Source organism: Amblyomma americanum, chromosome 3 (assembly GCF_052857255.1).
Source record: "Amblyomma americanum isolate KBUSLIRL-KWMA chromosome 3, ASM5285725v1, whole genome shotgun sequence".
NCBI classification, from domain to species: domain Eukaryota; kingdom Metazoa; phylum Arthropoda; class Arachnida; order Ixodida; family Ixodidae; genus Amblyomma; species Amblyomma americanum.
The window spans coordinates 13413075-13438573 of record NC_135499.1 but is presented as its reverse complement, the minus strand read 5'-3'; the positions used below and the strand labels follow the sequence as shown (position 1 = coordinate 13438573).

The following is a 25499-nucleotide window of genomic DNA, read 5'->3' as shown; positions in this document are numbered from 1 at the left end:
TTGGTATAGGTGTTTTGTTTCAAACAATGCGTTTGACATTGGTATAGATTGATTGCCGTGTGGTACTCGCCTGCGGCCACTAAATAATTTATATCAATGCCACAGCGTTAAAGACTGCTGTACGATCATTTTTTTTTCGCATGTGTACGCGGCCTTGCGACCACGCGCAAGGGCGCGTGAGGGCGCGTTGCAGATGAGGTGCTGTAGGATCAAGTTTGCTGCATGCGACCGAGCGGACGACTGCGGCGTTCTCCGCCCGTGTGGCAGCACAGGCATGTGCCGTAGCAAAACACGAAGATATCTTGCCGTACGAATCCACACACATTGATATTGGTTTGGCTTGGTTTATGCGGGTTTAACGTCCCAAAGCGACTTGGGCTACGAGGGACACCGCACTGAAGGGCTCCGGAAATCTCGACGACCTGGGGTTCTTTATCGTGCTCTGACGAACCCGACCGGCAGGCAAAACGCAGGCAAAACGCTAAGGCGCCCGTGTGCTGTGCGATGTCAGTGCACGTTAAAGATACCTAGGTGGTCGAAATTGTTCCGGAGCCCTCCACTACGGCACCTCTTTCTTCCTTTCTTCTTTCACTCCCTCCTTTATCCCTTCCCTCACGGCGCGGTGGAGGTGTCCAACAATATATGAGACAGATACCGCGCCATTTCCTTCCCCAAAAACCAATTATTATTATTATTATTATTACATCTCACAGTACAAGGGCCTCTAAAATTTCGCCTCCATCAAAATTCGACCGCCGCGGCCGGGATCGAACCCGAGTCTTTCGGGCCAGCAGCCGAGCGCCATAACCACTCAGCCACCGCGGCTGCCCGAGACATCTTTAGCTGTGAGATTGTTGGTAGCAGGTAAAACCGCGATCGGCCGTGATAGCCATGGATCTCGGCGCGGCCGATTGTGACGTCCGCGAACGAAGTCGCAACAAACTTTGCAACCCCGCAGGCGAGGTTCTAAAACAGCGTCGCGGGAAACGATTAACGTTTACGCTATTTCTAGTTCAGAAAGCGAAAAAAGGCATCACACCGCGATCGTGACACAACTCGTTCGCCCGCTAGTCGGCTAGACTCCTCTGAAGACCATCCATATATACAACCGTTCTAACTACCATCTACGATTTTTGCCTCGTAATATTTGAAGAGTGCCCCATTGAAAGTTACTCTATACCCAAATATGAAATATTTTTTTCAGAACGACAACGCGATTCGTATTGCGATTCTCGGAGCCAAGGATACGGGACTAGAGCAAGCTGTAAGTTAGCAGTTAATATTGGATCGTTTGTAATATATAAACGGGAGATTCACATAGCTGAGATCAGACACAGGTTAAATCATCAGTTATTCAAACTAGCACACTGCAGTCTTTTTACATGTATTATAATTGTCTTTACTTTTCCGCTTTTTCATTCACCCATGAACACTTAAGTTATCTATAAACGTCGGCTTTCACTGCCAAGTAAACGAACCTCCTGGCTGTCTGCCCAATTAACTGTTATTTCAAAGGGACTTATCTATTCATCGATATAAGAAGTGTGTGTCGAATTGTGCCTGTATTACAAATTCCATATTTTAGCACACTGCTGTCGAATACGAACACAAACGCACGAGGAAATTTTGACATTCCCAGTAATTTGGAATATCTACAATCAGTTGTAACTGCAGCAGTTGTGCATTTCACTGAACGGTTACCGTGCAACAGTACAGATTTCTCTCTGTAACGTTATTCGGTCCCTTAGAAAAGCCAAAATAGAAATAGCACTGTGTGGTGACAAAGGGGCCAAGCCATCTATCACTGCGCTGAAATGCATGGCTTTGTTTTTTGCACAGTGACAGCGGGCGACCAGTTTTATTTTAGCTGTCATTCTTTAGCTCATATTGCAGTGAGAATTGCACAGGCTGGAATGCAGCAGTGCAAACAAGCCTGAAGAGTTGTGCTCAGAACCAGTCAATGGTGACACATGCAGAAACAAGCTGGCATGTTGTCTGTACAACTCCATAAAACTCTGAAAGTGCCCATGTGAATGAAAACAAAGTGGTTGCTTTGTACTTAGTAAAAGGCCAGACATGCCTTTTACCTTCAGTGTAAACATAACATGACGTGGGAATTGGTAAACTGGCTTACATAGGGACGGCTCCTGGTTAAGGTTGGGAAAGAATTATTCATATATTTAGGGAAACAGGATGCACTGACCATTCATAGTGGTTATCTGCAGCATAATTTGTAGAAATATATTTACAAGGTGAAAGTTGTGTTGTTGCAAAATACAATGAAAAAAAATAAGCATTTAAATGTGTGTAGGGTATGTATGCATATTGCCACACTACTAACTCCTCTAGTGGCGACATACCGCGGCTAAACTGCATTTCCTGGCAGTTGGCAAGCCTTGAGCCATATCGGGGCTAGATGCTTTGCCTTCTCCATCTCTCGTGCTGCCTGCTGCCTTGCGTGTCCCAACGTCTTGAGCGTATAAGGAAAGCAAGTAAACCAGCCCTGCTTACGTCAACCGTTTCTCGGCGACAATATATCCTCGCATATTCGTGCGTGCTGTTCAGGGAAGTGTCAAGCGAGGATGACCAGATAACTCTTAATAATAATCTACAAAATATTCTTTCCTGGTGTCATTGTTGGGATATGCAATTGAACGCTGACAAAACAGTGTATATGAAAATAACCAAGAAACTTAATAACCTTTCTTTTCCCTATGCCCTCGGGACAGAACCACTAACCGAAGTCAGCGAGTATAAATATCTTGGCGTCACACTAACAAACAGCCTAAACTGGAACACTCACATAACTAACGTATGTGACACAGCTTTTCGGAAACTTTGCCTTCTCCGTCATAAATTGAAGCATGTCCCCGCCGAAACTAAACTTTTAGCTTATACATCATTAATAAGACCAAAACTTGAATATGCATGCGTAGTGTGGGACCCTTATACCAAAACTAACATTGACGCTCTCGAAAGAATACAGCGTAAGGCAGTCAGGTTTATTTTTTCGAAGTACCGTACAACTGATTCCCCGACAGCACTAATGAAACAACATGGAATACCGACACTGGAACTGAGAAGAAAAATTCAGCGCTTAAAATTTATGTTCCTTCTTAAAAATAACCTTCTTGCTCTGACTCCTGATCCGTACATAACACTACTTACGGCACGCCGAACACGACATCGACACGATGACTCTCTAACGCCATACAGCACCAGAACTAATGTGTTTAAATATTCTTTTTTTCCTCGCACGATAACAGATTGGAACAACTTACCTCTGCCTCTTCTAACCAGCGTTGATTCAATTGAAACCTTGAATTGCTCTTGAATATTTTTCTTGTCTCCTTTTTGGTTGCCCAAACTGATCGTGTTTTTGCCTTGCTGCAAGTTTGACATTTCATTTTTGCATATTTCATTCATTGGCTTACTTCTGTTTGTTTCTGTTTGACTTTCCCAAATGAAGAGCTCGGTTTGCATTTCGTTTAGTCCTTGTTTTGCTCATGTTCTATTGCCCATAGAACAAGTGTTTTGAAATTATTATTTGCTATCTTCGTTCTATACGCTGATGCCAAGTGTATGCCCCTCCTGCTTGGGCCGTAAAGGCCTGCAGTATTGAATAAATATAGCTTTACAGAAAAATTTAAGAATTTTTTTCTGACCAGAAAAAAAATGAGGGATTGTAACAGTGATGCTGGTTGCCAAAAAAGCAGATAGAAGTGAGCATTGTCTGCACCACCTGCCATGTATATAATTTTGGAACGTACTAGCTGTTGTTATTAACAACATAAAGCTTATTTCATTGCCAGCGCAAAAAGACTACGGACAAGGAACAAGGAGGCCGACACGGACTGAAGCGCTGAACTTTCAACTTTATTTCTAAAGAATTACTACAACGTATTTATACAGAGGCAATGACGCACAAGCAGAGCAAAACAATCTTTTGATCGGAAAATGACTCATGAATTAAATGAAGTCGCAGTGGCCGCAAGCAAGCAATAACCAGCGCAGCTCTTTACAATAAAATATTAAGGAGAGCAATAAAGAAAGCAATAAAAACAAAGTTGAAGATGAATGGCCAACAAGGAACACGCCATAAACAAGCAGTGACAAAAACATGGTCATGAAGCTAAAAACGATAAAAGGTATGAAAGGTATAAAAGTTTACCGAGTTAAAAGGCCAAAAAGTAACACGACAAAAAGATAAAAGTAACGCTAGATAAAGATAAAATTTTAAAAAATAACAAAAGATAAAGCTAGTTCGTAGACACGAAGGACAAGCGCTGCTATCAACTGATGTTTATTGGGAAACACACAAGGTTAAATAGCTCACACTAGGCAGCCGGCAGCGCATGCGCCTACCCCCAAAATGACAAAACGAATCACTGTGTTGAATTAAGATACCGAATTTCACAATCGTGGATGACAACAGATGATGTTCTGACGCACATGTCGGAGTTTTTGTGAATACGATAAGCCTCAGATAATTCCTTTGTTAGCTGATTGGAATGCCTATACAGAATTTTTGTTCTATTGAACAGAGGCACACATGCATTTTTGTCCAACGGGCTAGAATTGTTAAGTTCGCAGTCTCTGTAATGCAGGGCCAAATGAGAGGAAGGAGCCCCCTTTAAAGACGAATTATGTTGGCCTAGCCGTGTGCTTACACATTTACCAGTTAGGTCTAAATAACTCTTGCCGCATTTGCCCTTTGTGTTCACCTTGTGTCTCCTGTCGCAACGCTTTCGAAAGTTTTCATAGATCCGTTTCCTGTAGCAGGTTCTGCAATTGCTTTGTTGAGGTCATGGGAAAAAAGTGCGAAAAAGGCGAAGTATTTTTGCACTTCATGACAGCGAAAATCTTTTAACTCCCCATATGGTTGCGTTTGCCACCCTTCGCGTATTAACAGTATGAACGTTATTGCTATGAGCTTTCACTGTGTAATGAGGCTCGAACGGAATTTGGACGCCTTTTCTCACATGTGTTTATTTTGCCCATGTCCTATGACAGTGTCATCTGTGGTAAAAAGTACTCAGTGAAATGAAAATGCACATGTGCATTCAATTTCAATGATGCCTGTGGTTATGCTGAAGAAAAATAATTTGATGTGTCAAATACATTGACTTTCATTTTCTGTATGGCGGATCACAAGTTAAGTGCGCTACTCTGCAGTAGCATTAGGAGCTAGTATTTCAACTAGAGAAAATCTACGTTTACCGCTGCAGCTGCGCACGTTAAACATGACACAGAGCATTGAAATAATGCACAATACTGTAAAAACTATACTGAAGCCACTGTGTACTCCTAAACTTCTAGAAGCAGTCTAAAAAGGTACGGTCATGTATATCGTCACGTAGTGGTGACGGTAGTCGAAGGAGCGATGAAGACGGACAAAAGGTCTTCTAAAAGAAAACTGTTCATTGTGCTGACTTGCGCCCACAATGGACTGAATCGCTCGGCGGCGGCGAAGCGACAAGCGTGATCGGCGGTCGTCGAACAGAATTCGCGCCGCTGTCGGCCGTGCTCAATTTAAAGCTGAAAGCGAAATTTCGAGATAAAGCGTGCAAAGTTACTAGAACATTACAGAACAACGTAGAATCAGCTCTGCCTGGCGAAATTTCGACGTAGCCCAGATGATGGCAAGACACTCCTTCTCAGTTGTCGAATAGTTAGCCTCGGCCTTGGAAAGGGAACGGCTAGCGTATGCGATGAATTTCTCCAGCCCGTCGCTTTTTTGAACGAGGACGGCGCCTAGCCCCATGCTGCTTGCGTCGGTATGAACTTCAGTATCGGCGTTTTCATCAAAATGCGCGAGGATCGGTGGGACTGTAAACGACGCTGAAGTTCCTTGAAGCATTCTGCTTGCGGCGCTTCCGATTTAAACGGCACGTCTGCGTTCGTCCGTTGGGTCAGGGGCTCGGCGATGCGCGAAAAGTTTTTTTCACAAATCGTCGGTAATATGCGCACAGTTCGAGAAATCTGCGCACTGCTTTCTTATCGGCCGGCGGTGGAAACTGTTCAATAGCAGCTCTTTTCTGCGAGTCCGTGTGTACTCCCTCCTTGCTAACGATGCGGCCTAGAAACGGAGCTCTTCGTGGGCAAAGTGGCACTTCTCTACTTTGAAGGTTAGGCCATACGACTTGATGGCATCCAGTACTGTTCGAAGTCTTTTGAGGTGCTCTTCAATGTTCGAGGCGAAGAAAACGACGTCATCTAAATATACTAGACAAATTTGCCACTTCAGGCCTGCCAGCACTGTATCCATTACTCGTTTACGTCGTTTAAGTGGGGGCTGGCGTCATGACTTGAAGAGGGCGTCCGTAACATGGATGGGTACCCCGCACCTCCACCAGATGTCACGTAGTGGTGACGGCAGTCGAAGGAGCGACGAAGACGGACAAAAGGTCTTCTAAATGAAAACTGTTTATTGGGCTGACTTGCGCCCACGATGGACTCAATCGCTCGGCGGCGGCGAAGCGACAAGCGTGCTCGGCGGTCGTCGAACAGAATGCCCGCCGCTGTCGGCCGTGCTCAAGTTAAAGCTGGTAGCGAACTTTCGAGATTAAGCGTGCAAAGTTACTAAAACATGCCGGAACAACAAAGAAGCAGCTCTACCTGGCTGCGATCAATCCAGATAAATCTAGTAGGATCATGCGTCGCAAACAAAGCGATAAAGTGGTGTGGCGGCAGATTTGAAGAACAAACAAACACTGCAAACATTCGCGGCAATATTATTTATCATGCGCTAAACTAGATCTGTGGATGTAAAACCTGCCACATGGCTAAGCTAGAAGGGTGGGTTTATGAATCATTCTTATAGGGGGGAGGTGGTGGGCTGTCTCATTTGAAACAAGTATTTCTTGGAATTTTCTTGTTGAGAAGTAGGGGTTCGGCACGGTTTTCCTATGTAAAATTTCAGGCTTTGGGATAGTGATGACATCCCCCCACCCATAAATCCCCCCTGCCGTGCTACTATAGGCACTGTCGGACCTCTCTGTTTCTGTCGCCTCTATGAGTGGCTCTTGAAGTTGTGGATCAAACGTCATTGTTGGCACGGTCATCATTATGAATATGTTATGATGCTAAGTTTTGCATTCAGGGTCAAGAACTCAGACTTCTTAGTATATTTGCCCATTTTCGCTGCTGAATGAAAAGGCAATCCTGGCATGGCCAGCCACACGAAAACTTGTCATGAAGATAAACACAGTGTTCAAGACAAAAAAAATACTGCACGATTCTTTTTTGTCCTCACTGCTGCAGCAGAAGACATTGTTGACACTACCAGCTGCCCAAACATATGCAATATAGAGATTGCAATATTCATCAACAAGAGCAGCATTAAAAGGCAGGTTGAACAATAAGCTGAGGTATGACCATGCATGGAAGCATTGTTCACGACTTAGCCAAAAGCAGGCTCGTGCACACTTATTCAGCGTAAATCTGAGAAGGTTGTGCTATTCACCAGAGAGCGTGATTGAAGTGTGGGCACTATATGGACCACTTTCATGCGAGCACAGCATGCAAACAACCCGACATCAAAAGCCCTGCTGAGGGATCTCAGGCATGAAGCTCTAAATTCATTCCAGCAAACAAAGATTTTTTACAAGCTCATGAGCACGTTTGACAGCTGTCCTATCGAAAAATCATGACGCTCTCATGTACAAAGTGTTGCAGCAGGCCATTTAAATATACGACTCGTGCCAGCAAGCTGGGCACGGAAAGCTTCGAGGGTAGCCATGTACTAAAACTTCTCAGGAAGCTTACATTTAAATGCAGTACTTTACATTACATTAAATTGGGATAGTTCTTTCAGAAGTATCATGAAATACACAGCGCAATCCAAGAAACACAGCCTAAAAAAAGGAATGAAAGATGATACACGGCACAGAGTAACAGGTTCTATTTCAGTGGCACCATGTGTAACAGTTATATAAAAAAGGGAACACAAACAAGCATGCTCTTCAAAGTATATATATTCCAAATTTGGTTTTGTTTTCTTCTGCTATATTTTGGCAGCAGCTGTGTATTTATACACAATTTCACTGAACTAAATTTTTTGTCCTTCACCTTATCTGGTGAAATTAACCTTCTAGCCCTGCCAGGATGAACCGGATGTAAGTATACCAGTATATCTCGCCAAGTGCAGCCTGGAAGGAACCCAGGTACACATAGCTCCGTCGTCGCAAAACGACGCAGGCGAAAGCGGCGAAAGACACTACGTACCATGGTGGTCCACCAAAATAAGTGAAAGTTCCTTCCCGCGCTTACCGCAGTTGAGATAAGTGCGTTCGCCGAATGCTATTTGATTATGACCATGCAAGCCGGACTGTTTCATTCGAACGAGAGAGCGGGCACGGCGCGGAGACGACGCGACAAAGAGCAATAACTGGAAGGAGCTGGATGTCCCGCACGAACATTTCCGACGTCTCCCGTACATGAACAACGGCCAGAAACGAAGCGCCACTCATTTCCGACGTCTCCCGTACATGAACAACGGCCAGAAACGAAGCGCCACTCGCACTGGAGTCTCTTTAGGCCAGCTCATTCACGTGGTTTGAAACGCGCGCGCGGAGGAACGTAAACAAGAACGCGGAAAAAATAAACAAGAGCGCGCCCGGACAATATGGCGCCGAGCTCGTTTCCGCCTTAAAAAAATGTCACATGATGGCCTCTCCTTAAATTTTCCTTCCTCAATGTTCTCGACGAACCCGATGCCTCGAACGCCAGCATAGCTTCCGCAACAAACGAACGGGCAGCAAGCCGCAAGCTTCTTGGTGAACGCGCCTTGGATATGAGCTGCGCGGTTCTCCGCTCACCGCGTGATTCCTGCGTGCCCACGCGGCCCCACGGCGCCCGAAAAGCGTCTCCTCTATTTTCCCGAACGAGACGAGCGGGAGGCGCTGCCGTCTCGCGCTATCTCTGGGGGCAGTAGAGTACATTGCGAAGAGGAGCAGGAGAGGGTGGTTTTAGTGGGCGCCGTCTGATGGCGCTACGTGCGCGCCAAGCGAAGAGGAAAAGTAGCAGAAACGTGCTTCAGTACTCGCTTAACTGCGACTTCTGTAATTTCCGTGCTCATAATTACTAATGTACACCACAGTAGATGTCTCTACAGCACCCTTCTAAGACAACGTCGAACTCTCTAGGCGCGCCTTTGTTCATTCCGAAAACACAGAAACGCTCTTGATGCTTGAGAGAGGAACGCAGAACATGTTGGTGATCTGCTGTAAACTGTCACAACAGGCAATAAAGACAAAGAAAAGCTGGCGTGGCGGAGTGGTTAGCGTGCTCGTCTCGCACTCAGGAGGCCATGATTCGACTCCTCAACTCGACCAATTTTCCTACTCGGTTTTATTTATTAATGCTTCTGGGATTTTTCGCTCACAGCCGCTGGCGCCGACGACACCGGCTTTTCTGCGACACGGGGCCCTTAAGGCCGCTATACGATCACCTTCTTTCGGCATGCGCACGCTTCGTTGCGACAGTGCGCAAGAGCTGCGCAAGACACGAATAATGGAGAGCATGAACGCATCCGCCTGTGCGCACGAAGTTGGTCAACTTGCCGAACGAGCGGATGATCGAATCCCGCCATCGGCTGCTGTCCCGTGACGTAGCAGCGCAGCGGTGCCAGTCCGCGCTTCCTCAGGGAGATGGCCGCCCGCGAAGCCGAGTGAGAAACCAGGCCTATAGGTGGTAGCTGTGCCGAGAAACACATAATTGGCCGCATGTGTCTGTTACGAGTGTTGGCAGCGACTTCGAGCTTCACCGTGTGCAACAGCGGCAAGCGGAAGTTTCCCCCATGTTTTGTCGACGTTTGCACCGAGTTGCCCGAGCACCCTTCAAATCTACGCTGTCTACGCAAGACGTAACAGTGCCAGTGTCGCGAGGTGTTTATTTGAAGCCGTTTGTGGCAGTAACAAGTGTTCTTTACTCGTGCGAGAATCTTCACTAACAGCAACGAGAAGCAGCTCCTCAGGGTGAGTTTCTTGTGCATACAGCAACCTTCACAGCGCAGTGGCAAGTATCAGTGTAGTGAAAGTGATTGCAGCCGGAACGAGTGATATCGCCGGCAAGTATAATAACGCATGAAAAGCTTACTACGCACGCCTCGTTTTCCGAGTGCTGAAATAAACTTAGAGCTGTACAGCAGATCCTGGTTCGAGTGCACGCGTTTGTACTGAGTTTGAGAACTGCCGTGAGTGCGACGTGACAAAATGAAGTTTGGACTCCTCAGCGAGTCCCATTAGTTGCAGCGGTTGCAGTGATCGCGAGCACAAGTCGTGCTTCGGCATAGCCATCACCGATATCGATCGTAGGTCGTGTGTACTCTGTTAGACAACCGCCGTGAGGGCGACGAGACCGTTCTGAAACTTGTGTTTTGCGTATGCGAAACGACCTCGGCTGCACGGCTGTTGGGCTGTTTTCGGCCGGGACTACCGAAACGTAGCCAGCATTCTGCGGCATTGTGCTCCATAAAGTGCACTTTGCGACTATGAGTGGCCGGATTAGGATGGTATGCCGGCGGCACTTTGAAATCTATGTGAAATCATCGGTGTGCATGGAAGCTTTCACATCTGGAGCGTCTTTTTTTTTATTTCCTGCCGGCTAAGCGGGCCCATATCTGCAATAAATATTTGTGTGACAGATTGAATGAATCTAACTTGCCCTGCATGTGATCATGGTCCGAGCCAAAGCAGTAGTGTTAAACCTGGGATGTAACATGTTATCACCAGATAAGGAACATTTATGTACGAACAAAAACCATTTTCGCAACTCATTCACCATTGTTTCACAATGCAGAAGTCTCTAATATGGGCCCACTAGTGCTGCTCTTTTTCATGAGCATTTCATTTCACTTGATGCCAAAAAAAGACCACAACAGTTGCTTACGATTCTTAAAGCAAGCAACCCATATACAATTGTGCCTAATTAATATGAACACTGGTTCTGGATCAGAACTGTACATACAGAGTTTTCCATAATAGCGAATCGGAATTAAAAATGGAAAGCATTTTCAGTAAACTGCAGTGATTACAATTTATTTTTTACTTAGCAGCGTGGAGTGAAGTTGGGTTTTAGACAAATGCTTGCAATATTAGGTGCATTATCGTTGTTGCCATGGCTATTGGTAAAATGCAGAGATCTCTAAGTGCTCTGTGAGCCATGACAATCGGTATAGAAACTGTACTCTTTGAATCAGCACCTGATCCTATATTTATTGTAGCTTTCACTACACTGCTGTCGCCGAGGGGCTCAATAACTAGGCTTTATTGGTGTCGAACATTTATTAACCAAAGCTTCCTAAGTAAGCTGTACCAGCTTGTGTAAGGCATCCTCGAAGCCTTTAGAAGCATATGCCATCTATGCACATGCACACATGCATAGGCTGTGTTCATTTCCCTGTGACTGCCTGCAATGAACATTATTTGCCTGCTGGATGAAGGCGATGGTGGGCCTATGAGAAATGTACTTGTCAGGAATGTAGAATGCTTCCTAAATTTCCTTCACCTTCTTCGCATTTTTTTGCATTTCTAAATTTGTTTGCTTTAATGTAGATGCTTGTTTGCATCTTCCACAGTGCTCAGCTATTGGTTTGGGTGGACACACATCTGTTCACATTTGTCGTATGGTCGTGACAGGGCCATATTTGTGCATATTGCCAAGACGACGTTAACAAGGTTTATTTTGATTTTTGAAAATATGCTAAGCGCTATTGCACTGTGGTTGGCCCTGCAATGCTGACGTTGTGCCGTTTCTGAGAGTCCTACAGTGCCGGTTCAGCCGTCGACCTGTTCAGGTTGAGATCACATTTAATTTCAACCCATTTTCTTACTGCTTGGATTGTATTTGCAGATTCCCTGCTTTGCACATGTGCTGAGTTCTCTTGGTGCCCAACAAGCTTGAACTCGAGTAGTTTTTTCTTCTTCTCGTGTGCTCTGTTTAAAAAAACATTAGTGTTGCAAGTAAACATCTGAGAGATTATAACAAAAAGGCTATGCAGTCAAATTAATTAATTTGTGCAGTGAACAAAGTGCATCAGGAAATGAGTCGCCGAGACTTTCAGTGCCAATGATTTTGCCACCAGAAAGAGAAGTGCTTTGTCAGACAGAAAGTGCAAGCGGAGAGTGTCGGCGTGCCTGGCAGTTCAAGGTTAAACAAAAACTGCACGCTATGCTGCAAGTGGTATTAGGCGATTCCAGGGTCCGACAGCATATGACTCAGTGTGTATTTGTCGGCAAACACTTCAGCAGTCCTTGCGCTGTGTTATAGTATCTGGTTACTACAGTCCAGACCTTCGCATTGCAGTCCGTATTACAAGACAAAAATATGCGCGTCCCAATGGGCTTTGTGCATTTAAACCCTCTCAGTTGTCCAAACAGCAAATTTTCATGCTAAACCATGAATGCCTAGATAAAGTTTCATCCCCAGAAAAGCTGTTCATAAGTCAAGCCATCATATTACAGGACGGATATTAACGAGCCATGGCTGCATACAGCAGAATGTCATAATTTTTCTAGTTCTGATAATGCCACGAGCACCAAATCATTGCGCCATTTCTAAGACTAGCATGGGTTTCTAATCGTGAAAAACACTATGCGCTCTTACACAGCTAAATTGTTCCTTCCAAAACAGGACGCGTTTTGAAAAGCATTCCTGTGATAGCCAACTTTTCGCTCTTCGTGGCTGTCACAAAGTTCATGCCTGCCCTGTCCAGCTTTGACCTTCGTTTCCCAGAAACATGTCGCGGAGCGGCGTCGACTACTTTTTCCCCCTCCTCCGCGGGGGAACGGCATTCTCACCATAGCGCTGGAGGGGTCACTCAAAACTACTCCCTCCCCCCTCCTAGCATTGTTGCCATACAGGTGGCAAGCGCTTGCACGTGTTGGGAACAGCAGAAGCGGATTGAATGCCCCGGCACTGTTCGCGGCCCCCAATGACTCCTTGTGGTATTAAGGCATTGTGCCGAATTCTTTCGAAATTCCTTCATGTGTTCTTTTTTTTCTTTTTGGGAGCTGCATTCCTCTGTGCGTGGCTCTTGAAGAGTCTTTTTTCTTCCCTGTGTTGTTTTTTTTCTTTTGCCATGCGAAGGGGGCGACTGGAACGCCGCGCGCTGGCAGTTGGGCTGGAGATTTCGGTGCGTGCGGTCGTGAGTGAGGTCAGCCAGGGAAGTGGTCGGCAAGGAGCCTAGGCGGAGATCTGACGCGTAGAGCGCGGCGACGGCGTTCCCGAAGACGCGAGGGCCAAGTTCGCCCGTATCGGCAAGCCCCCATCAGCCCCGCGACGAGCAACCGCAGCCCGACGCTCCCTGCGACCGGACCTTGCCACTCCGCAGCTAAGCCACCGTTTCTCACCACTCACTTCAACTCTGTTATCTTTGTATTTTTGCTTTCTGTGTTTCTCATTGTAATCATTTGTACTGTATTTCCGTCTCTTAACATTTTTGTATAGCAATCGCCCTGATGTTTCATTCTTTGTGTTAATTGTTGCGTTAACGTGTTCAATTGGTGCTTGTGTTATTTGCGTCACGTCAGTGTACGGCGCTACCTTGTCGGGCATATTGTAATACTTGGTTGTTGTTTGCATAATTAAATTAATTTGCTACGGAACTTGCCTACGCCTCATGCCTCCGGTCAACGACTAATCATGCGTGGCCCCTATCGCCGGTCAGCAGTCGAATCACAATCTCGCACGCGGGGTGGAGAAGTTTGTCGCTCCTCCCCCTCCGAACTTACGGAGAGTGCAGTGGTGGGCAGGTTGGCCCGATTAATTGTAACTTCGGCGCCAACCAACGCCACAGCCGCCCACGATATCTTGACAAACTGGCGTCCGCGACAGGACTTGCTGACCACGATTGGCCGTGACCGCGAGGCACAGCGTTCAAGTAATATCTCACGTACTGTCAGAACTGAGAACAAAGAACCGTTGGTGCAATGGCAGAGTTAGAAAAAATAATTGCTCTCGGGAAGCAGCTAGGCTTCGAGGGGGTCGCCCTCCAGGAATTCCTCAGAGATGAGCGCGCGAAACAGCGCGAGCAAATGAAGAGCAGCGCAGGGAAAAAGCGGAACAGTTCCACCGCGAGCGCATGAAAGAAGAAGAGCAGCGACTGCTCGAGGAGGAAGAAAGGGACAAGGCGCGCTCCGCTCGTCGAATGCTCGAACTGAACGCTGAACTACAAATTCTCCACGCGGGAGGCGATGGTGGCTGGAGCGCTGGTTCAGATTCCGTTTCGGTTCAAAGCGAACCTCCATCGCGTTTCACGGTCGTCAGTCCACATAAGCTAATGGCACCGTTTAACGATAAAACGGACGACTTGGAAGCCTACCTGACACGGTTCGAACGAGTCGCAGAGGCGCAGAAGTGGCCGCGAGACCAGTGGGCTACTGCCCTTAGCACGTGCCTTGCGGGAGAGGCGTTGAGCGTTTTTGGCCGCATGCCGGGAGCGGATGCGGTAGACTATGACAAGGTCAAGCGAGCTCTTCAGCTTCGTTTCCGCTTGACGGAGGAGGGATTTCGACAGAAGTTCCGGACAGAAGTCCCCCACGAGCACGAAACCCCGTCCCAGTTCTTCTCCCGATTAGAGAATTACTGGTAGCGGTGGGTAAAGCTCTCTTCGTGCGAGCAGACCTACGAGGGTATCAAGAGCCTCCTTTTGAGGGAGCAGTTTCTCGAGAACTGCACGCCGTCGATGGCTACCTTCCTGAAGGAGGAAACGGCGGGCGATCAGAATGAGCTGCTACAAAGGGCTGACAACTATGTCACTGCTAGGGGGTCCACATACTTTGGCCGGCATGAACTTAAACGTGAAGACCGGCTCGTAGACAAGTCCTCCGACGCTGGCCGCAAGGGCCACCAGGGAAAACCGCTACTCGCGGCAGTATTTATTTATTTATTTAAAATACCTTACAGGCCCTATGGGGGCATTGTGTAAGGGGGGTTACAGAGTAAGCAGCCTTCTAAAGTGGTATACAAAAGATACACCTCAATACAGGGCTCATCAACATTACTACCAAGATAAAAACATGAAACAGGAACAACTGTAGTAATGAAAGGCCACAAAGGTACACTTAAGGAAATAACATGAGTAAAACTTAACGTAAGGCATTAATACTAGAAAGTAAAATACACAAAGAATGAACATATCAGGGAGTACAATTCTTGAAGTGATATTCGGGGAAAAAGACGCAAAAAAAGCAATAATATATACAGGTCATAGAAGTGAACCCACGACGCAGCATAAAATAGCAATTCACAGGAGCGAGATAGCAATGCATCAAAAATATCACAACAAGTTCGAAGCAGATTGCCAAGTGTAAGAAACAAGATAAAGTTATTTGTAAGTGCTATTATGAACAATGCTCGTGTAGGAGATGACGAAATTTTTCTTGATCTGACTCGAAAGCAATGTGATCAGGCAGATTATTCCACAAGCGAATGGCGGTACGGAGTGCGGAAAAGTTAAAAGCATGTGTCGTACCGTACATGCGCGCAAAACTTAAGTGGTTATTTAAACGACGAGACGTGTTCGAGGCGGTCTGTATATGTAGTGTGGGTTGTGAGGCATTATAAACATATTTGTGAAACAAGGGTAACAGAGCGATATTACGGCGAAGAACTAAAGGCTGTATGGAATGATCGAGTTTCATTTGCGTTACGCTGGAGTGATGGCTATAATTACGTGAAATGAAACGGGCAGCTCGGTTCTGGACTGATTCAAGCAGTTCGATTAAGTATGTAGGATGTGGGGACCAAATGGAAGATGCATAGTCGAGCTGAGGACGAACAAATGTCTGATAGGCCAATTTGCGGATGTAGGAAGGTGAATTACTCAGATTACGACGTAGGTAACCTAATGTCCTTGAAGCTTTTGCGCAAACGGCTGTAATATGGTCTGTCCAGGAGAGGTTATCGGTTAGGTGAACACCCAAATATTTATACGATACTGTATGTAACAGTTCGTTTTTATTGACGTTATATAAAAAATGTGAGTTGTCACGCTTACGACTAAAAGAAATTACCTGACATTTTGACACATTTAAAGCCATTAACCAGGAGTTACACCAACTATGAATTAGGCTAAGTTCATTTTGCAGGGCCAGGTGGTCGTCAGTACTGTTAATTGATCTGTAAATAATGCAGTTGTCAGCGAAAATACGTAAGCGAGAAGAAACATTAAGTGGAAAATCATTTATGTAAATTAGGAAGAGTAAAGGGCCCAAAACACTGCCCTGAAGCACACCAGAAGTAACGTAAGTAGGAGACGAAGCAATATAATTAACTACTGTGAACTGTTGACGATTCGAAAGAAAATTATGAAGCCATGTTAGAGTGAAGGAGTCAATTCGAAGTGCAGTTAATTTAGCCATAAGGCAAAAATGAGCTACACGATCAAATGCTTTGGAAAATTCAAGGAAAATGCAATCGGTCTGCTGGTTATTGTTCATGTTAAAGTGCAGAACAGTCGTGAATTCGAGTAACTGTGTCTCACATGATAATCCTTTCCTGAAACCATGTTGATGGCGAAAAAAGAAATTATTGGACTCTAGGTGGTTATAAATATGAGTAGCAATTATATGTTCGAGCATCTTGCAGCAAATTCAGGTCAATGAAATTGGACGGTAATTTTCCGGGGAGTGCTTATCCCCAGTTTTATATATAGGTATGATTTTGGCCATTTCCCAGTCATTGGGCAGCTGTCCCGATGACAAAGACTGCTTGAATATATGGTACAGAATGTTACTGGATATAGAAATGGTATTTTTTAATATCTTGGAACTAATATTGTCAATACCAGATGAAGTAGAAAACGTCAAATTATTAATAAGACATGCAATTCCCTCCACCGAGATTTCAATACTTTCCATGAATTGCCAGTCAAAATACAGCAACATCAGGTACATTGGTATGATCCTCGCGGCTGAAAATCGATGGAAAAAACGTATTAAACGTAGAGGGGCACACATTGTCAGGGAGGGGATTATTTTTATCGCTATGCAAGGCTATCTGGTTAGAGTCACGGTCAGGTGATATAACCCGCCAAAACTTTATTGGATTCGAATTTAAGAGAGAAGGTAAATCTGTGGAGAAATATTTATTTCTAGCTGCAGCTAAGGCAGAACAGTACGTTTTTAAGCAAAGGCTGTACCTTTCCCACGACGGAGCATTATTGACGCGTTTAACGGTATTGTACCGACGTTTATTTTTATTCCTGAGCTTACGTAGGGCATTAGTAAACCAAGGATTTGTTTTGTCATTTGTTATCGAGATCAACAGGATATATTTGTTAATTAGAGTAGACATTTCATTCTTGAAACATACCCAGTTATCTTCCACCGAGTGATTATAAAAAGAAGGAAGAAGCGTGCGGTTGAAAAATACTTCAAGTTCATCGTTTATTTTAGAGTAGTTTGCTTTATTATAATCACGTATTATTTTCTTTGAGATCCCTGAAAAGGGTAGTGGAACACTGATTGTTACCTGAAGAAGGTCGTGATCACTAAAGCCGTTTAGATGAACTACAGATTCAATTTTTCGGGGGTGTTGGTGAGTATAAGGTCTAGAATGTTAGTACCGCCGGTTGGTTTGTTAACGACCTGGAACAGGTTAAGATCTAAAGTTAAGAAAATCCACAGATCTTCGACAAGATGATGATAGATTACGCCAATTTATGAGCGGAAAGTTAAAATCACCGAATAACAGAATGCGCAGGACAGAGCTGGAGGGCCGTGGTTATGCTATTGCGTAGTTCTGTAACGAAAGAAGTGTGGTAGTCAGGTGGACGGTAGCAAGCACCTACCAGTAGTTTGGTCATATTTATTATTACTTCAACCCACACAATCTCAAGAGATGAGTTCGAGTCGATAATAAGTGAAGATAATGACTTTTTAACACCAAGAAGAACGCCCCCGCCTCTCTTGCTAGTTCGATCTTTGCGGCAAACATTATAAGAATGGTTATCAGGAAGCATTTCGTCGTCAGTAATGTCAGGATTTAGCCTTGTTTCGGTAAGAACAAGAATATTAGATTCGTTATCGTCAATCAGAGAGCAAACTAATTCGCGCTTGGGCATGATGCGTCGTATGTTTGCGTAAGATAGTGTCAACAAAGACCCATTGATAGGTAGCTTTGACTGTGGAAGAGCCCGTGAGCAAGTGCTTATGTCTAGCTATCTTTGCGACATGACAACGGTATCAGTGTTTTTGTCATACGTGTAAGTCTGATTACTTATAAACAGCCGATCTACTGACAGTTTAAAAGGAACTTTTTGAGGTTTGGCGAAGTCAAGCAACTTCTTTCTAGCTTGTCGCGTGGCTGGGGAGAAATCTTCACCGATTGAATATTTTAAGCCTTTTAATTTGTGTGCAGATGGCAAGATGCGTTGCTTGTCTTTAAAAAAAGTTAGTTTAGCTATTATAGGTGTGTTCTTTCCTTGTTGGTATTTCCCAAGCCTATGTACGCGTTCGAATTGCGAACTGATTGTTTCAGTTTGCAGTTTTTCAGAGCAGAATTTTATGACTTCCTTTTCAAGGGTAGCCCAGTCCTTATCAGGGTCATCTTCTGTCTCGAAAAACAGCAAATTACTTCGTCTGAGCCTGTTGTCTGCGTCCTCACGTCTTGAAGTTATTGTTTGCAGCTGATCTGAGGCCTCACTTAAAGTTTTGATTCCTTCTTCCTTCACGCTCGAATCTGCAGCGTTTTCTGAGGAAGTGGCCAACTCAAGCGCCGCAACCTTGGCTGTTAGAATGATGAGATCATTATCAGTGGCAGCTTGTTTATCCTTTGCGCTTTTTAATTCTGTCAAGAGTGCCTCTTGTGCGGCCTCTAGTTTCTGTATCGACTCAAGAGCCGAGGCAAACGCATCTGCCTCAGCCTTTGACATTGGACCTGGGTTCGTCTCAACGTCGCCAGAAAGCAAGAGGAGCAAATCAAACATTGCAGAGTAGAGCGAACACAGAAGTAAATTAGAACGCTTTAAGACATCAATCCACTCAAGTGGGCACGACACCGCGATCAAAGAGCAGTTGTTACTCCTAAAGCATGAAGCACACCGTACGTAACTAACCTGCAATAGCAGTAGCTGAGTACGCTGCATACTCGATGCGGTGTCGTGCCCGTAGTGGACGCTTGCTGGCTGGCTTTTAAGTCCTCCTTCGGTGGTGTCCGTTGTAGTCCCCAATCGCCGTTGCCAGATGTGCGCTAAAGTCTGGTCTGGATTCGGCGCCGTGATTACCAAGGCAAGCCGAGGTGGTGTCGCATCATCGGTGCGCAGTCTGCACGCGCCGGGAAGTGCTGAGCAAACGGCCCAATTGACGGTCACCTGCAATAGCAGTAGCTGAGTACGCTGCATACTCGATGCGGTGTCGTGCCCGAAGTGGACGCTTGCTGGCTGGCTTTTACGTCCTCCTTCGGTGGTGTCCGTTGTAGTCCCCAATCGCCGTTGCCAGATGTGCGCTAAAGTCTGGTCTGGATTCGGCGCCGTGATTACCAAGGCACGCCGAGGTGGTGTCGCATCATCGGTGCGCAGTCTGCACGTGCCGGGAAGTGCTGAGCAAACGGCCCAAGTGACGGTCAACTGCAATAGCAGTAGCTGAGTACGCTGCATACTCGATGCGGTGTCGTGCCCGAAGTGGACGCTTGCTGGCTGGCTTTTAAGTCCCCCTTCGGTGGTGTCCGTAGTAGTCCCCAATCGCCGTTGCCAGATGTGCGCTAAAGTCTGGTCTGGATTAGGCGCCGTGATTACCAAGGCAAGCCGAGGTGGTGTCGCATCATCGGTGCGCAGTCTGCACGTGCCGGGAAGTGCTGAGCAAACGGTCCAAGTGACGGTCACCTGCAATAGCAGTAGCTGAGTACGCTGCATACTCGATGCGGTGTCGTGCCATCCACACCACGCTGCTACATTTGCACGCGACCGGGGCACGTCGCGGCGCATTGCAAGGAGAGCCGGAGAAATCCTGAGCAGGGCAACCGAGCACGCCCGGGTGCAAAGGACGTGTCGGCCTGCATTCATAACGGCTATCTAGAGCTGAAAGATGGCCAGTTCCTGCCAGTGGTGAACCTCGGCAGGGCCCAAGAGTCCGGGGTCCTTCCCTTCGTTGAAGGCCTCATTGCTAGGCAGAGGATAAAGGTGTTGAGAGACACGGGGTGCAACATTGTTATTGTCCACCGAGACCTTGTAACAAAGTCCCAACTTACTGGCCGACACCGAGCCGTTTACCTGGTGGACCGCTCGGTCAAAACGCTACCCGAGGCGCGAATTTAAGTTGACACACCTTACTATAGGGGACAGGTGCTAGCCGGATGTATGGAATCGCCACTGCTCGACCTAATTCTCGGGAATATCGACGGCGCCAGGCATCCGTCCGAGCCCGACGCGACTTGGAGGGGAATAGCCCTGAGTATCGAAGGGGCCGAAGCGGGTGTATCGGATCCCGTACAGGAACAGCCAAGTACCCCGGACGAGGCCGCACCCGCGCCGGCCGTGACCACCCGTCAACAGTCCAGGCAGCAATCGTCGGAGATGTTCCGCAAGTTACGAGTACCAACCGCGATGGCAGAAGTCACCCCGACGCAGATTAGCCGAGACCAACAAGCGGACGAGACCCTCCGGCGTTGTTTTCAGATGCAGAGGGAAGAGGGAAAGGTCCGGTGCAAGGGAGGGGGCTCGTGCACATTTCTGCTAAGAGATGACAGGCTCTATCGCCACTTCCTACCAGAGTCAGGCTCGGGTACTTTGCAGCTGGTTGTCCCCTTTCAGAACCGAAACAAGGTTCTCCGCCTCGCGCACTGCGGACTGATGGCAGGTCATTTGGGGCACAAAAAGACTCGTGACCGCATTCTGGCTGATTTCTTCTGGCCCGGCGTGCATGCTGACGCTAGTCGGTTTGTGGCGTCGTGCGACAGCTGCCAGAAGACCGCCCCACGGGGATCAGTCAAAAAGGTGCCCCTTGAGAAAATGCCTCTGGTTGACACGCCGTTTCGCCAGGTGGCTATCGATATTATTGGGCCCCTCAAGCCCACAACTCGGAAGGGAAATCGCTACATCATGACGCTAGTCGACTATGCGACCCGGTTACCAGAGGCCGTCGCCCTGCCTAGCATCGAGACCGAGCGGGTGGCCGAGGCTCTCTTACAAATGTTCGCCCGAGTCGGTGTTCCGGAGGAGATTTTGAGCGACCGAGGGTCGAATTTCACCTCGGAACGCATGGCAGAAGTGGGCCGTCTGCTGTCTCTTCGCCTGCAGACCACCTCGCCCTACCACCCGATGGCCAACGGCCTCGTGGAAAGGCTCAACGGGACGCTCAAGAAGATGCTCCGCCGCATGTGCACAGAACAACCCAAGGAGTGGGATCGGTTTATCGAGCCGCTTTTCTTCGCCTACAGGGAGGTCCCCCAGGCAAGCATTGGGTTCTCCCCGCTCGAGATTTTGTACGGGCGGAACGTGCGAGGCCCTCTCACTGTACTGAAGGAATTGTGGACGGGGGACAAACTGGAAGAGGAGACCAAGACGGCCTACCACTATGTGATTGACCTGCGAGAGAGGCTCGAAACGACCTGTCAGATGGCACATGACGCTCTAGAAGAGGCAGGTGAGCGATACAAGCGGTATTACGACCGCGGGTCTAAATCGAGGGCATTACAGGTTGGAGACCAGGTGCTCTTACTGCTCCCCACCGAGCACAATAAGCTCACGATGAAATGGAAAGTCCCCTATGTGGTTAAAGGGAAAAAGGGAGAAGTCGACTACGAGGTAGATGTTGAGGGCAACCCAAAAACATTCCATGTCAATATGCTGAAGAAATACTTCAGCCGGGTCCCTGAAACCGACTCTCACGTGCGGGTGGTTGCGGCGGTAGCCTCCAATATAGACGATGGGGCGCTGGTGTGGCCTCTCGCGGCGTCCGAGAAACTGACCCCACCACAGGCAAAAGAGCTGCGGTCCCTCATTTCTCGACATGAGCTGTTTTCCTATCGGCCCGGATACAGCACGTGGGGAGTGTGCTACTTGACCGCTACCACCAACAAGCCCATCCAGGTTAAGCAGTACCCGCTTCCCTTCACAGTGCGTCAGGACGTTGAGAGGGAGGTTGCCGCGATGCTGCGGATGGGCGTGATCGAGAAGTCACGCTCACCGTATGATGCCCCAACACTCCTGATAAAGAAGCCCGACGGTTCGAAACGCTTTTGCGTAGATTTCAGGAGATTAAATGAGGTACTGGTCGCCGACGCCGAACCGATCCCCCGCGCCGACAGCCTCATCGTGGAGGTGGGAGGCAAAAAGTTCTTCTCTAAGATGCACCTCGCGAAGGGCTATTGGCAGGTCCCCCTGGACGATCACTTAAGAGAAAAGGCGGCGTTTCCGGCTCCCAGTGGCCTTTAACAATTCAGGAACATGCCTTTCGGCATCAAGACCGCCCCAGCCGTCTTTGCTAAACTGATGAGGAAGCTCCTAGACAGGATAGACAACGTCTATCATTACTACAACGACCTGATTGTAGCGACCGAGTCGTGGGAGGACCATGTCAAGGCACTGGAGCAAATTCTCACGCGAATCCGGGAAGCCGGGATGACCATACGCCCGAAGAAATGCTAACTCGGCGTCGATCAACTGTGCTTTCTCGGTCACACGATTGGAAAGGGGACCCTTGGCCCGATGGAATCAACACTGGACAGGATCCGCCAAGCCCCACGACCGATAACCAATCGCCAAGTACGAGCCTTTTTGGGCCTAGCGGGATACTATCGTGAATTTATCCCGAGTTACGCAACTGTTGCCGCACCTCTGACAGACCTGACCAAAAAACTCGCACCAAACAGCGTTAGGTGGGGGGATAACGAAGAACAAGCCTTTAACAGCCTGAAACAACTGCTCTCAGAGGCCCCCATCCTACAGGTTGCGGATTTCAGCAAGCCATTTGTACTCCGTACCGACGCCTCAGATCTAGGGTTTGGGGCAGTACTGTTGCAGGGAAAGGACGGACTTCTGCATCCCGTCGCGTACGCGAGTCGCAAGCTACTTCCCAAAGAGAAGGCGTACGCAGCAGTTGAGAAGGAGTGCTTGGCCATTGTATGGGCTATCAAGCGCTTCAATTTCTACCTCTACGGCAAACGTCTCACCGTCCAGACAGATCATCAGCCACTGAAATATCTGGACGAGGCTCAGTTTATGAATTCACGGCTTCTTCGCTGGGCGCTGCTTCTACAGGAGTACGACTTCGGGGTCGAGAGCATTAAGAGAAAAGATAACGTCGGCCAGCCTACCTCAGCCGGGTTTCAATAGCCATGGGGTGAACTAAACGCGTTGCGACGGCCCAGTTTCACCCTTAGCTAGAAATTTCTTTTTATTGTTATTTTGTGCATTGTTGGTAGTGTTTTGAAATGTTATGCAGCGCAAGATGTTTGCGTGTGGTCGTGTTTCAGTGTTGGACTGTTACGACCGAATGTGCAGTGTCGAACTGTTTTGACTAACTGGGACGTGACTGCGTGAGGCGTTTGTCGGTGCGCTATCCGGCGAGCCTCCGTGGGAAACTGGTGATACGACGAGGTGGTGCGCGCTGGTGACAGTGATGTGCGTGTCTTTCATCTGAGGTGGCTTTTCCGCCAGGAGCGTGTGTGCATGCACGAAATTCGTGTTTTGTTTGTGAATGTTGTTGAGAATATCATTTTTTTCGTGGGGGTTGTGTCACAAAGTTCATGCCTGCCCTGTCCAGCTTTGTTCTTCGTTTCCCAGAAACATGTCGCGGAGCGGCGTCGACGACTTTTCCCCCTCCCCCGCGGGGGAACGGCATTCTCACCATAGCGCTGGAGAGGACACTCAAAACTACTCCCCCCCCCCCCTCCTAACATTGTTGCCATACAGGTGGCAAGCGCTTGCACGTGTTGGGAACAGCAGAAGCGGATTGAATGCCCCGGCACTGTTCGCGGCCCCCAATGACTCCTCGTGGGATTAAGGCATTGTGCCGAATTCTTTCGCCATTCCACATGTGTTCTTTTTTCTTTTTGGGAGCTGCATTCCTCTGTGCGTGGCTCCTGAAGAGCCTTTTTTCCCCTGTGTTGTTTTTTTTTCCATTCTTTGTCATGCGAAGGGGGCGACGGGAACGCCGCGCGCTGGCAGTTGGTCTGGAGATTTCGGTGCGTGCGGTCGTGAGTGAGGTCAGCCAGGGAAGTGGTCGGCAAGGAGCCTAGGCGGAGATCTGGCGCGTAGAGCGCGGCCACGGTGGTCCCGAAGACGCGAGGCCTAAGTTCGCCCGTATCCGCAAGCCCCCATCAGCCCCGCGACCAGCAACCGCAGCCCGACGCTCCCTGCGACCGGACCTTGCCACTCCGCAGCTAAGCCATCGTTTCTCACCACTCACTTCAACTCTTTTATCTTTGCATTTTTGCTTTCTGTGTTTCTCGTTGTAATCCTTTGTACTGTATTCCCGTCTCGTAACATTTTTGTATAGCAATCGCCCTGATGTTTCTTTCTTTGTGTTAATTGTTGTGTTAACGTGTTCAATTGGTGCTTGTTTTATTTGCGTCACGTCAGTGTACGGCGCTACCTTGTCGGGCATATTGTAATACTTGGTTGTTGTTTGCCTAATTAAATTAATTCGATACGGAACTTGCCTACGCCTCATGCCTCCGGTCAACGACTAATCAGGCGGTGCCCCTATCGCCAGTCAGCAGTCGGATCACAATCTTTCGCACGCGGGGTGGAGAAGTTTGTCGCTCCTCCCCCTCCGAACTTACGGAGGGTTCAGTGGTGGGCAGGTTGGCCCGATTAATTGTAACTTCGGCGCCAACCAACACCACAGCCGCCCACGATATATTGACAGTGGCATACACTTGCACATTAGTCTCTTTGGGAAAGTATGCGATGAAATCCTTTATAGAATAATGCTCTGCATCGTACTGTTCTGAGCGCGATTTAAGTGATCCTAGCCAGCTAACTACCGTGGACCCATGCTAACTCTTGCTCATCCTGCCTTTCTTTTTTTTTAATCTCGGGCAACCCCAAAGGTATCATACTTTATTCATTAATGACCTTCTTTTCACTGTTTCATTTAATTAGTATTCACTGATTGCTATATGGTCTGCCATCCCACTATCCACATCAATATTCCTACCCTCTAGCACAACCATCTGCGTGCTTGAGCATGGATAATTTTTCAATATTAATAGAACTGCAATAATAGTTTTCATGTCAACCATACCAGTCTCCTTTGCGAGCTGATATGGGCCAGTATTTCCTTTGTGCTTGTACCCTACCCTGTTTCAAGCGAAGCAACAAAGAGACTTCCATTATGTGATGTGGTTAAAATGCTAGGCGCGTATGTTTACGCATGTGACTTTTATGTGCGTGTCTCATTTTATCCTTATCCTCATCTGAAATGGCCAGCCATGTATGTCATGGGGCCAGAATTTACAGCATTTATAAAAGGGTGCCTCCTTCTCTTCTACAATAAAGCTAAATTTTAAATACAGTTCTCCCGGCATCAATGGGGAAAGATTACAGCTGCTGT

The 25499-nt window shown here is 47.4% G+C and overlaps 1 long non-coding RNA gene across 1 annotated transcript in view; it reads right to left on the bottom strand.

Annotated features, from left to right (window-relative positions):
* LOC144123386 (uncharacterized) overlaps positions 1–25499 on the bottom strand; it is a 311566-nt gene that overhangs the window by 5840 nt on the left and 280227 nt on the right. The gene's annotated exons all lie outside the window — the stretch shown is intronic.